The sequence below is a fragment of the Prosopis cineraria genome, unplaced genomic scaffold, assembly GCF_029017545.1.
Source record: "Prosopis cineraria cultivar Desert tree isolate PC_DT_omini unplaced genomic scaffold, ASM2901754v1 PC13, whole genome shotgun sequence".
Classification (NCBI taxonomy): domain Eukaryota; kingdom Viridiplantae; phylum Streptophyta; class Magnoliopsida; order Fabales; family Fabaceae; genus Prosopis; species Prosopis cineraria.
In genome coordinates, this window is record NW_026555344.1 from 12033574 (window position 1) to 12047028 (window position 13455).

Here is a 13455-nt window from a genome sequence, read left to right on the forward strand (position 1 = left end):
GAACTTTTTTTATTTCGTACAAGGAAATTAAATTTTGTAAATCTTCGACTAAACCTCTCGTCATGTTAAGTCTAAAAGAGCCAATTTTCAATTCGTTGGAAATATATATATTTTTTATTTTTTAAATATTAAAATATATTCAGTTTAACAATTCGAAATAGTGCCATATGATTAAGTTTTTTGGGTGAATAATATAATTAATTTTTCAATTTAAAAGTTTTTTTGGTTCAATTTAATAAACTTTTTGATAAGTTAACTTCCACAAAAGTTCATAATTAATCAATGAATGATGGGTCTAGTAAAAGAGATTAGTTCTTCACAATATAACGAACCAAAGTTGAAAACTCAGCAGAAAGAAGTACCTATATTTTGTACTCAATTGTGTTTAGAATGAACTTCTAATAGGAGATCAACATTTGGGCACAATAAAAAAAATCATTCTTTTTTACAATTCCTAGAAAGTCTAATTATTTTCAAATAAATATATCATCTTTTATTTCAAAAGACAAAATATCCTTTTAGTTGGATTTTTTAAAATTTTAACTTTTAGCGATATATTTGAAAACGTATAATAAATATTAGGAAAGTAAAATTTACTCAGGTCTGCTAAGTAAATTACTTCCCTAGTTGTGAGACAAGTGTGACACTAAATAACTTCTCCAAAACTTAAGTCCTAATAAATTAAGGAAAGAAATTTTCATTATTTTCTTAAAAGTTTAACTTTTCCCTCCTTGCTTTCCTCCAACCTAGCTAGTAGTCCTTAATTTAATAGAGTTGAGAATGATCCGATTAAATAATTTGAAATAAGGGAATATGTGTCTAGCTGGAAATTGTAGAAAACTACAAAATGTTATTAAGAGAGGAAAGCCGAAAGCCACAAGAGTCAATTATGATTTGTGAAGGACCAACTCTATGTTGCAGTAAGCTCAGCCACAAAGGACCAAGTCAACCATATATGCATGCATGGTTGGTTACCATAATTAGCGTTATTACTCTGAAATGACAAGTAGTGGACCACTATATCCAATTATAGGAAACTAATAATAAATTTATGTAAATTAATAAATTTAATCAAAATTAGTTATTTCTTGTAAAATTTTAAAATTATCCTCCATATATCTTATTAATTGGAGGGGTTTTGTTCAATTAGTTAGGAAATAATTTTTAGTTAGTTAGGGATACTAGGTGGAAAAAATTAATGCTTTGCACTAATATCCGAGTCTGAGATAACTTTCAAATATTAGTATCATACCTGATTAATTTTTTTTTAGTTATGGTCAACATATACAAGACTCGCTCTCGTACAATCCATTGGGTCATGCAAGCTGTTTATATGATTTTTTCATAAAATACATTACTTGTGAAATTATAGCATAAAAATTTTAAGCACTTGTTTGGTTTTGTTTTCCCTTTTATTTTTAAAAACTATTTTGTAAACCAATTTTTAAAAATTATTTTTCAAAACAAACTGAAATGAAAATATGTTTGATTATGTTAACTTAAGAATAGTTTTATAATTAAAAAATTGGCTGTTAATAACGATCAATGGCAGTGGCTTATACTACTAATGGGTCAAGTTAACTATAATTTTTAATAATAAAATGCAATATACTTTGAAGGGAAAAAAACTAAACCAACTTTGATATGTTTCTATTTTATTGTTTTCAAAAACAAAAAATGAAACTAGTTTTGAAAAAAATTAAATTCAAAACACATGTCCAAATGAGTTTTTTTTAATTTTTTTTAAGAATAAAAAACAAGCAAGCCCTATAATTAATGATGAATTTGAGATTATAAAAAAATGATGAATTTGAGTTCAGTGCAACTGTATAAGATTTACATTTCATATTTTTGAGAAGGTGGAGAGGAAGAAGACTTCCCATGTCAATTAAATTTTTTTAAGTGAAACATAGCGATAGGTACATACAACTTAAATATGATCCCGAAGAGCTTGAAATGATCAAACTTATAATCAAGTCGTCTGCCTCGTGTTTTAATTAATTTTATGGAGCACAACAAATATACGATTCAAGAAGCAAGTGAAAATTCAAGATGGGCCCATTTCATTTAAATTGAATAGACGGATAACTGAACTTTTTATCACTGATTGCAAAGCATGGTTGTGAATTTATTCTCAATGAAATCAAATTCAATAGATTTAATTTTTAAATTACATAAAAAATATATTTTTAGTTCCGTCAAACAAATTAAATATGAAAATTTCAAACAGAAGTTCTTAGGATTGGGAAGCAACCATCCAAAAATGAGATACTAAATTGGTGAAAAGTAGCAAAAATACACAACATCTAAACTCAAATTAAACCTAACTTTGATACCATTTATTAGAATTTGGGAATTGACAAATGATCACCCAAGAATGGGAGAGAGAACAAGTAGGCAAAGAGTAGTGAAATTGTTGTCGTTGTTGTTGTTGTGTGTGTGTGTTGTGTGATTATGTTCGATTTTATTCGATGTTGACTTTCCATATAAACTGAAAACCACTTGCTATATGACATCCTAATAATCCCCCTCATTAAGTATGAGTTATAAGCTCTCAATATTACAAACAGGGTGGAGAGAGGGGGGATTTGCAGGATCCACAGCCCTCTCTAACTTTTTAATTTTTTCTTAATAAAATATAAGGGTTATACATTTTTTTATTTTCATAAGTTAGCACATTATAAAAGTTATAAATACTAGATAAAATTATCATTTTAATTATATATATATATATATATTATTTTACATATGTGTAGAGCAACTATTTTAGTAGCTTGAAAATATGATTGTCATAGAATCTACTCATTTTTAACAAGATAATATTATATGTTATTTTATTTTGCTTTCATTTTATATTTAATGAAAGAAATTGTAAGAATTATTATTAACAAACTTTTGTTAAGCATTGCAACAAAAATCCCAAGATATATTGAATACTATATGTTTGATATCTATCATAAAATTACTTATCTAAAAGTTAAGAAGTTTGATGAAGATGTTCTTCTAAAAAAATTACTTTTTTTTAAAATAATCAAGCTATTAAAATTTATGATATGAATGATTTTTACTTTGATATAATTTGATCTCATTGACATAAAAATTTTATGACAATTGAGCATTAATAATGTGTTGAGATACTTGTTTGCTACAATTATTAATTGAAAAAATTAAATAATAAATTCAATAAAGAAAGTAATATATCTTATTACATTGAACAAAACTTTAAATTTCAATAATATATTTAAATCATTTAATGTTCATAGGGATGATAAAATTTTCACCAATTTAATAATAATTTATATTGAGAAAAAATTGCTAAAACATTTATTGTAGACATAATAACTAATTATTTTTATATCATGAAAATTTGATGAGCAAAACTTAATACATACATACATGTACATATGTATGTATGTATGTATGTATGTATGTGTTAAATTAAATGTAAATATATATGTTAAAATATTTATATTATGTCAATTATATATGTATATAACTTTTTTAATTATCATATATATTATGTTATCTCGGCCCTCCTTAATAAAAATTTCTTACTCCACCCCTGAGTACAAATACCTTTTTCTACTCTTCACCCATTAGTTCTCTCCCCTTGTTTTTAGGTGGCTATTTTTTATTCTTAATAAGTGATATTAGAGTTATGTTTTTACTTAAAACTTGTACAGAAAGTTTGCTTGGGACTTATATGAAAAGAAGATTATGCTAGAAGCATATAATTCTTCACACATTTGAAACCTTTAAGGAGTGCTATAGTTGTAGTAGTAGTGACTTGTGTTTTGCCTCACTATTTGAAGCCCAAAAATTGAATTGGTCAATTATAAATTTTACTTGTTAATCTAACATAGATAATTATAAATTGGGAGCTTCAAAACTTCACACATTTTATTTGTTAAATATTTCAATGTATTATTATCAATTACAAATAAATTATTATTAAAATCAAACGGATACTTGTTAGTGAATGACTTAAGACCTTTAATCCGTTTGGTTTTGAATATTTTTAATTATATTAATACTAAAAATATTTTTGGATACAATCCAATTATTTTTAAATTTTTTATTTGTATATATAGCATTACACAGGTTTCATCATTTACTTTGACCAAGTCAGCGATATACCATAAGCATGCATGGTTGGTTATCCTAACAACCAAAGCAAGTCGAATTGCGTTATTATTTCGAAAGGACCAGACCACTACGCGCGCGCATAACATTGACATAAATTATGAGTAAATTGGAAATGATGACATTTAATTATTAATCTTTCCGTCTCAAATTATAAAACACTTTTGAAGGAGTTTTTTTATCTCAAAATATAAGACACTTTGAATAAATTAAGGTTTCATTAGATGTATCAATTTCAATATTACCCTTTCTCTCTCTATAATTAATTTTCATCCCTTCTCCTTTCAATGTATTAAATGTTAGGTATTTTAAAAATTTTATTTTTACTTTAAGAAAGATAAGATTATTAAGTATATTTATTGAGGTTTATTGGTATGTGAAATTTTATCTAAAAATGTCTTATAATTTAGAACGGAGAGAGTATATATTAATTTTTTGTTGAAATTGTTAATTTCATTTCAAAATATCTGACAATACACACACAAATAGAGGAGATAGATAATTCCATCATCTCTATATATAAAATATTTTAACCGAATCACATAAACTAATAAAAATTGATTATCTACTTAAAAGCACAGCAATATTTTAATTTTACACTTAATTATTATAAATAAAAACGAATTTTTTTCAAAGTAAATTAATAAAAATATTTATCTTTTTCTTTTTCTAATATAATAAAGGTATAATATTTTATTTATTAAAAAAATATTGAGAACTTCTTATATTTAAAGAAAAAAATTTTATAAAATTTCTTATATATAAAAACGGATAGAGTAATGATTAAGTAGGCTCTCTTGTAAAAAGAATTCCTACCACTCTACTCTCTCTAGTCTATACTATTGGATATTAGTATCTATTTTACAAAAAGAAAAGTTGGGTGAAATTTTAATCTTTTAAAATTTTTTATATATTTCAAATTATATTTTCATTAGATATTTTATATAAGTGTTTTAATAATAACAGTTAAAATTTTAATGTATCATGTTTTAAAAAAAAAGTGTAATAAATGAAGTAAAGATATAGTTGTGAAAACAATCATAAAAATTATAAGATGTTATATATTTTGAATCAAATATAACTTCTAAAAAAAGCCTTACATTACTGTTCGGAGGAAGTATTGCAAAGTGTCTGAAGAAGCAAAACATATACAACAATTACCGAATTAAAATTAAGAAAAAGGGATCTTTCTTATTACACAAATTACAATCTCCAAGAAATTCTAGTTCTAATATTGTTCCCAACAAGAGTATCTTCTACTCATAGATTAGCATTTATCCAATTCATAGCATCATCGAACCTCCTGTTGGACTAATCTCAAGTGAAGAGTAAATGTTTCATCGTCTCATTTTTTAACGTTAGACAGCATGCAACGAACCGATGAATCAATCTAATAATTAAAAGGGGGAATGGCAATATTAAGGGCTTTAAAAATATAGTTTATTATATTTAGGGCTTAAATCAATCTAAAATTACTCTACAGGCCTTAGGGCCCCAATTGCAATATTTTTTTTAAAGTAAAAATATTATTTTGCCTTTTGTTTATTTTGAACCAGAAATGATGCACGAACCCTCAAAGAAGCAAAACAAATGAAGCACGATTCACTAATTTTCTTGTCTTCTTTCTCATTTCACTAGTCATCGCTCTGCCATTGTTGATCATTGCTGGCGTGGATGAGCATAGAAGTCGTGGGTGTTGATAGACAAAGCATAGTTTACAATTTTTCCTCTCTTTCCTTGCACATCGCCAACCATTGCTGATCTTCTTCATCTTCCTTATTCGAGCAACATCATCTATTTCTTGAAGCTTTTATCATTATTATTTAGAGGTAAGATCTTCAATTTTGTTTTTCCCTCATTGACACGGTGCATATGCGTCTTTTAGTTGTTGAATTTGTAATAGGTCTCTCGTGCAAAGAACATATGTTTAAGCCTGCAAGTTTATTTGTTTATTTGTGATTTTATTACTAATTGAGCTAAAAGTTGTTGAACCATTTTGGCCATGAAAGTTTTAGAGTGGATTAGTTGTTGTATAATAATAATAATTGACTTATTTATATTGGACTTTTACATGTGAATTGAACAAAATATGATCCAATATGAAGAAAATTGCTATAAAAAATGTTGGAATATTTATTGTACAAAAATGAACTTTGAATTGCTATTGAACATTGAGTTGTGCATTTTATTAAGCATAGCCTAATGATAAATTGGAATCACATGACTTTTATGTAAGAATATATAAACCTTGTATTGTACATAATGGATATTGTGTTGTGTACTATTTGCCTAACTTGAGCATGAGCATTATGTTAAGTCTAGCCTACTGATAAAGTAGAACAGTATGAATTTTCAGTTGAGAATATATGAACTTTGTGTTGTACATAGTGGATATTGTTATACATTATTTGCCTACTTGTGCATTTTGTTAAGCTTAACCTACTGATATAAGCTAAAGGTAGCTAAATTAGTAAGTTGGCTATAAAAGTTTTAGAGTGGATTAATTGTCGTACAATAATGATGGTTACTTGTTTATATTAGACTTTGACATATGAATTGAATAAAATATGACTCCCAATGTGAAGAAAATTTGCTGTCAAAGATGTTGGAATATTTGCTGTGCAAAAATAAACTTTGAGTTGTTTATGTTTAACTTTGGGTTGTGGAAAATAAAAGTTGGACTTCTATATGTGGACATTTACCTAGATTTATTTGTTCATTACAGATTAAAATAAAAAAAGATTTATCATTGTTCAAGATGTGAGGAGGTTGGACACGATGGCAAGACATGAAAGGATTCTAACCTAGCATGAGAAATAGTCACATTGTTCCTTTTTTATGTATATAGGAAATTCTAATTATGTATATGAAAACATTCCTAAGTAATATTTTTTGGGTAATTGGGAATCACAAATATTTTTTATTTGTATATAGAGAAGTAACTGTTACATATTTTAGATATAGTAGCTAGCTTTTTGTATATATTAGACTTGAATATCATGTCAAATTTCATGTAGGTACTTGTTTTAGTACCTAGGCCAGTACCAACATAAAATTCTACATATATGATGTAATTATCCTTCTTAATATTGGAAATGTATGGATTTTTTGTTGAGCATGCGTGAATATCATCTTGTACATAGTGGATATTGGGTCGTACATGGTTTGCCTAATTTATCATTTCTATTAAGCCTTGGCTTGTGAAATACTAGAAATGCATGGACTTTCTGTTGAGCATGTGTGGACATCGTCTTATGCATAGCGGATGTTGTGTCATGCATGGTCATGATCTCTCTAAGTAGTCATTTTGTTGAGCCTCGGCTAATGAAATATTTGAAATTTATGGACTTTATGTTGAGCATGCGTGGACATAATCTGGTGCATAGTGGATGTTATATTGTGCATGGTCTGCCTAGTTATTTTTGTTAGAGCCTAGGCTAGTGAAATATTCGAAATGCATAGACTTTCTGTTGAGCATGCGTGCACATAATCTGGTGCATAGTGAATGTTGTGTTGCTCATAGTCTATTGACTCATTTTTGTTAGAGCCTAGGCTAGTGAAATACTTAAAATGCATGAATTTTTTGTTAAGCATACGTGGATATCATTTGTTGCATAGTAGATGTTATGTCATGCATGATTTATTCCGTTGCTTCAAGGGTTCGTGCAGGTTCTAAATTCAAATAAAAAAAGGGTAAAATTGTATTTTTGGTGTGAAAAAATATGGCAATTAGAACCTCAAGGCCTGCAGAGCAATTTCAGATTAATTTAGGTCCTAAATATAATAAACTCTGTTTTTAGAGGCCTTAATGCCATTCTCCCTGATTAAAAAGATGTCAATCTCTCTTTTGTAAGCAGCCTGTGATCAACCATAAGATCCCCACAAAAGGGATATTTGCATTTATCTATACAATATGTTGTCCTTGTAACCACAAAACACTTAATAATTTTTTATAGTATTTAATAAGGGTAAAAAAGTTACAAATGAAAGTAGAAAACATTAAATTGTCATATAATTAAATTTATTTTTTTATCTTATAAATAGGACTAGAAGAGTATTACTATATAAAGTGTTACATAAAAAATTGGAGTTTTTCCTTCCAATCATCAAACTGTCTTTCAACTGCGTTTCTTTTGGTTCTGGAATTTAATATTCCATGCTTGTAAATATGTTAAGTATTGCATTATATTTAGCGTTTTGATTTAGGTAGATTCTGAATGGTTAGGATTATGCTCTTTTTTTTCCTTTTTTAAATAATGCCAAAAACATATGCATTATATTATTATTTATAGGTCAATCACTTTCAACATATTTTACAAAAATTAATAAAAATTTTAAAATTTATCAATTTTATCTAAAATTTTAATAAAGTTCTTTGTTTTTATTAAATACACATACAGATCTTAATAACGTTTTTTCTCTCAATAATATTTAGTAAGAAGTAAAAAATTATAATAAAAATTTAATGATGTAAAATAAATCAAAACAATTATTTTCTATCCTTTTTCTGTTTGCTTTTTTTTTTCTTTTTTGAATAATACTAAAACATAAGAGTTGCTAACCAACCATGTTACAAACTCTCAAGTTCAAAACCAGGGGAGGATCCTTATCATTCTCCAACCCTTATACAAGTGTTGGAGGATGATCAAAAATACAAAATTTACCATAAAAGATAAAATACAATTTAGCCAATCAAATTCATAGCCTCAACACAGTTTGAAAGAATCTAGACATTAACTGTAACCACAATTCCAGTACAGGTTGAGCCCCTGAACAATAGCAAATATTTCCGTTATGGCCGGTGGAATGGAAATGAGTTTACACCCAGAATTACAATTGATACTATTTTGAATCAGTGGAATCTGATTTCCCCACGTCCTCATGAAATCTATTGTCCTGCCTAGAGCAAAAAGTCCAAGTCAATTGATTTTGTTTGCTTGTGTTTTATGACAATTTTCCAGGTCGGCACGATAAATTCGGAGAACAGTGCCGCTTAACGATGTACGGAAAATTAAAAGCTGGTGACACAGCTCGTTGCCTCAGTGATTCAGGAGCGACTGTGTTATCGTGAATCATGTGAGAGCACTAGAGCATTCCAAATATCTGTAGGTTAAATAAAAATATAAAAAGTAACGTGTTTTATAATTAAAAATTAATTCTAAATGATATAAATTAAACAATATGATAAAGTAATATCATAAAATGTGCGTAAAAATTCATTATATTTTCTTTTATAATTTATTACCTCTCTAAATATTAAAATCTTAAATTACATATTTTATTTAAAATTTATTTCATTCGTGCATAGTGAATTTTAAAATATAAACAACATGTAGTTAAAAATTGATTATCCTTGGTATGTTAATTAATGTTAATCATGTAAAAAGCTTGATTTATTTTTTGAATTTATTATTTAGGTACAAATTGAAAATGTAAATAATATATAATATACTAATATTATTTTATCTTTCAGTGTGCAATTTAAAATTTAATTTGGATATTTGTGAACAAAATTATTGATTTTGTTATCCCGCGAAAATTAAAATTTTTAACAATGTTAGGGCTAATTTCAATCATATATAAATAAAAAATATCTAACCTAATTTCATTAACTTTTTTAATAATTTAAAACTAAAAAGCTAAAATAAATTTTGAAACAACAAACTATAGTTCAAACTTTAAAGTTTATGATATAGGCATGTGAAAAATATTAAAAAAAAAAAATCCAATTTCTACATTGAATATTGTCTAAGCAAGCCATGTACAGAAAATTAAAGGCTAGTGAGAGAGTGAGACAGCTCATTGATTAGAAAGGACTGGGCCATGAGATGAGAATAGGCCTAGTCTCTGTACAATTCCCATTCAATTCCGATGACCAAAAAACTTAAAAATATAAATTATTTTTAATTAAATTTTACTTTTAAATAAAATAGTTATCTATTTTTTAATTAATTATATTTTTTTATATTCACCCATATTAAATACCCTATAATAAATATAAATTTATTATTAATAGGGATATTTTTTTAAAAAAATAATAATTACACCTCAAAATATTAAAAATGCTTTATATTTTTGAACATCTAACTCCTGAAAATTTTTTAACGGAAGGAGTATATATTTGTAATTCAGAAAGAATAATAAATTTTTAAATTTATCCTTATTAAATAATACTCTTTCTAAATTACAATATTTATCATCATTAACTAATTCAGTTTATCAAAAATATTAGTTGAAATTTTATTTTTCTAAAGGTGTGAACATCTTTTCATTTATGCTTGAACTTTTCTAATAATACATGCATAGTCTTTGGATATATATGAGATATTTAAAGACAAGGAATAAAAAAAAACCAAGGGTATAAATGCAAAAAAACATAAAAAATTTTCAATACTGTATATTTTAGATCAAGGGGTACTTTTAGAAAATAACTTATATTGTAATTTAAAGAAAGTATATATATTTTATTAATGCCCTTGAACTTTCATAATAATACATGCATTGTCTTTGGATATATATGAAGTATTTAAAGACAAGGAATTAAAAAAAACCAAGGGTATAAATGCAAAAACACATAAAAAAATTTCAATACTGTATATTTTAGATCAAGGGATATTTTTAAAAAATGACTTATATTATAACCTAAGGGAAGTATATATTTTTTATTAACATACTTTCTCTCACTAATATTTAATTGAGAATAAAAGAGAAAAATTATAATAAAAATTAATGATGTGATTTATAAATAAAAATAAAAATAGTTTTTTCTTCACCTTATAAAACAATGTAGGAGAGAATATATCCTTATAGGCCCAAACGATGAATTTAGAAATCCAAATTCCAAATTTGTCAATTTTGCTAATATTTCTTATTTTTTACTTCCTCCAGTCTCATTAGGGCATAGGGAGAGAAGAATTTTTTTCATATTATTCATAAGTCACTTTATTAAATTTTTATTATAATATTTTTCTTTTACCTTCTATTAAATGTTGGAGAGAGAAATTATATTATTGAAGTATACATATTTAATGGGGATAAAGTTAAGAATTTATTATATTTTTAGATTAAGTTAATGAGTTTTAATTTTTTTCTTGATTTTAATTAAATATATTGATGGTATTTATAAATATGACAAAAGGTGTACTTTAAAAAAATTTAAACTCCTTGCCCATTTATTCCCATGAACTGAATTATATTTTCTTTTATGCCTTTGTAAGACTTTTTGTTTTTTTTTTTGGAATACAAATGGCAAGCCAAAGCTTGAGAGGAACAGAAATAAAAAAAAAAAAAAAACCTAATGGTTAGAGCATAAGCTCATGTCACTGGCCATAATTTTTTGACAAAAAGTCCTGTGTAATGAAGTATTTTTTTAGTTTTATTTATAAATCATTTTTAATATATTTTATCAAAATCAATAAAAATCTTAAACATTATTAATTCTACTTGCCTTAAAATTTAAAAGTTTCGACCTTTACTTCCTAATAAAGACAAAAAAATATTTTTAATAATTTTTTCTAACATTTAAAAAGGATAAAAAGATAAAAATGAACATAGAAAATAATATCCTATAAATAAAATCAAATTTAATTTTCTATCCCTATCTTATAAATAAAATTAGAGTAGCTTTAAAGCGTTATACAAAAGATTGGAGTTTTTCCATACAATCATCAAACTGTCTTTCAGCAGCGTTTCTCCTCTGGCATTTAATATTCCATGTTTGTAAACATGTCAAGTTTTGCATTATATGTAGCATTTTGATTTAGGCAATTCTGTAGGGTTAGGATTATATTTGATGCATATTTATCTTATTTATTTATAAGTCACTTTTAACATATTTTATAAGAATTAATAAAAAATTTAAAAATTATTAATTATGTCTAAAAAAATTACTAAATTTCTTTTTTCTTATTAGATGCACACACCTTAATAATGTAATTTCAAGCTGCTTGCTATTTTGAATCAGTGAAATCTGATTTCCCCACGTCCTTATGAAGTCGATTGTTCTGGCCAAAGCAAAGGGTCCAAGTCAATTGATTTTGTTTGCTTGTATTTTATGACAATATTACCCTTCCTTTTATTTAGTGCTACTACACAGACGCCAAAGAAGCTAAAGAAACTTTCAGGTTGGCACCATAAATATTTCCAGATTTAAATTCTTTGAAATTGAGATTGGTAAATTTATATGAAAATTTCTTTTTTTTAAAAAAAGAAGATTTTATTTATAAATTCATGAAATTTGCACAAATCAAAGTCAATTTGTTTCAAAGGTGGGTGGTGAGCAGCTCAGTGAATAGAAGCGACTGGGTCATGAAAGATCAATCCAAATCTCTCAGTATTCTGTACAGTGATTGCTGTCTGCTTTCATCCCCTGCTCCGTATCGCAGTCCCCATTCAATTTAATATAAGATAAAAAAAAATTTACCCAACCTTATAATTTTTCTTAATTTTAAAATAGATTTGTTATCAATGTAGTTTACTTCTTTTAATCAAATCTTTATAATTTGATTCCTTAAATATCTTAATCTCATAAAATTAAAATTATTAATGAAAGATTAACCTTTCTAATATAAAATTACTTTTAAATTTTTTATAAAATTTGATTTAATACTTTTTGATAAAAAAATTTGATAAATATGTGCTAGTAATTACTTTGAATTTTCTTGAGGACTTATCTGACTTTTTTTTTTGTACAATTACATTCTTGACCTAAACAAAATAATAAAGCATAGATACTAGTACTTAAATAGAAGTTGTTAATAACAGACATATAATTATTAATATAGAAAGCATAGTTTTTAATTTAGTTAGGCAATAACAAGTATATTTTTCATATTAACAACTTTAACTTATTATGATTAACAACTAATATTAACAACACAGCTCGTCATAATTTCAATTTAATCCTGCAATAATAATTATATTTTTTATATTAGCAACTTTAGCCTAGATTTTAACAACTACGTTTTTTATTATTTTGTAAAAGGTTGGAAATATAATTTTGAAAAAAAAATGACAAGATGAAAAATTATGACAAAAAAAAACATTATTACCCTTCCTTTTATTTAGCACTACTATATATACATGATACACGCAAGCAAGAGAACCTAAAGAAAATTCCAGGTTGGCACGATTACTTCAGGGTGAAATTTCCATAAGTCAAAGTCAATTTGTTTCCTGGTGCCGCTCCTCTCTAAGGACAACGTCTGGGGTACGATGTATGGAAAATTAAAGGCCGGTGAGACAGCTCATTGCATCATTGATTTAGAAACGACTAGGTCATCATGAGAGAACTACAGCATTCCAAATCTTAAA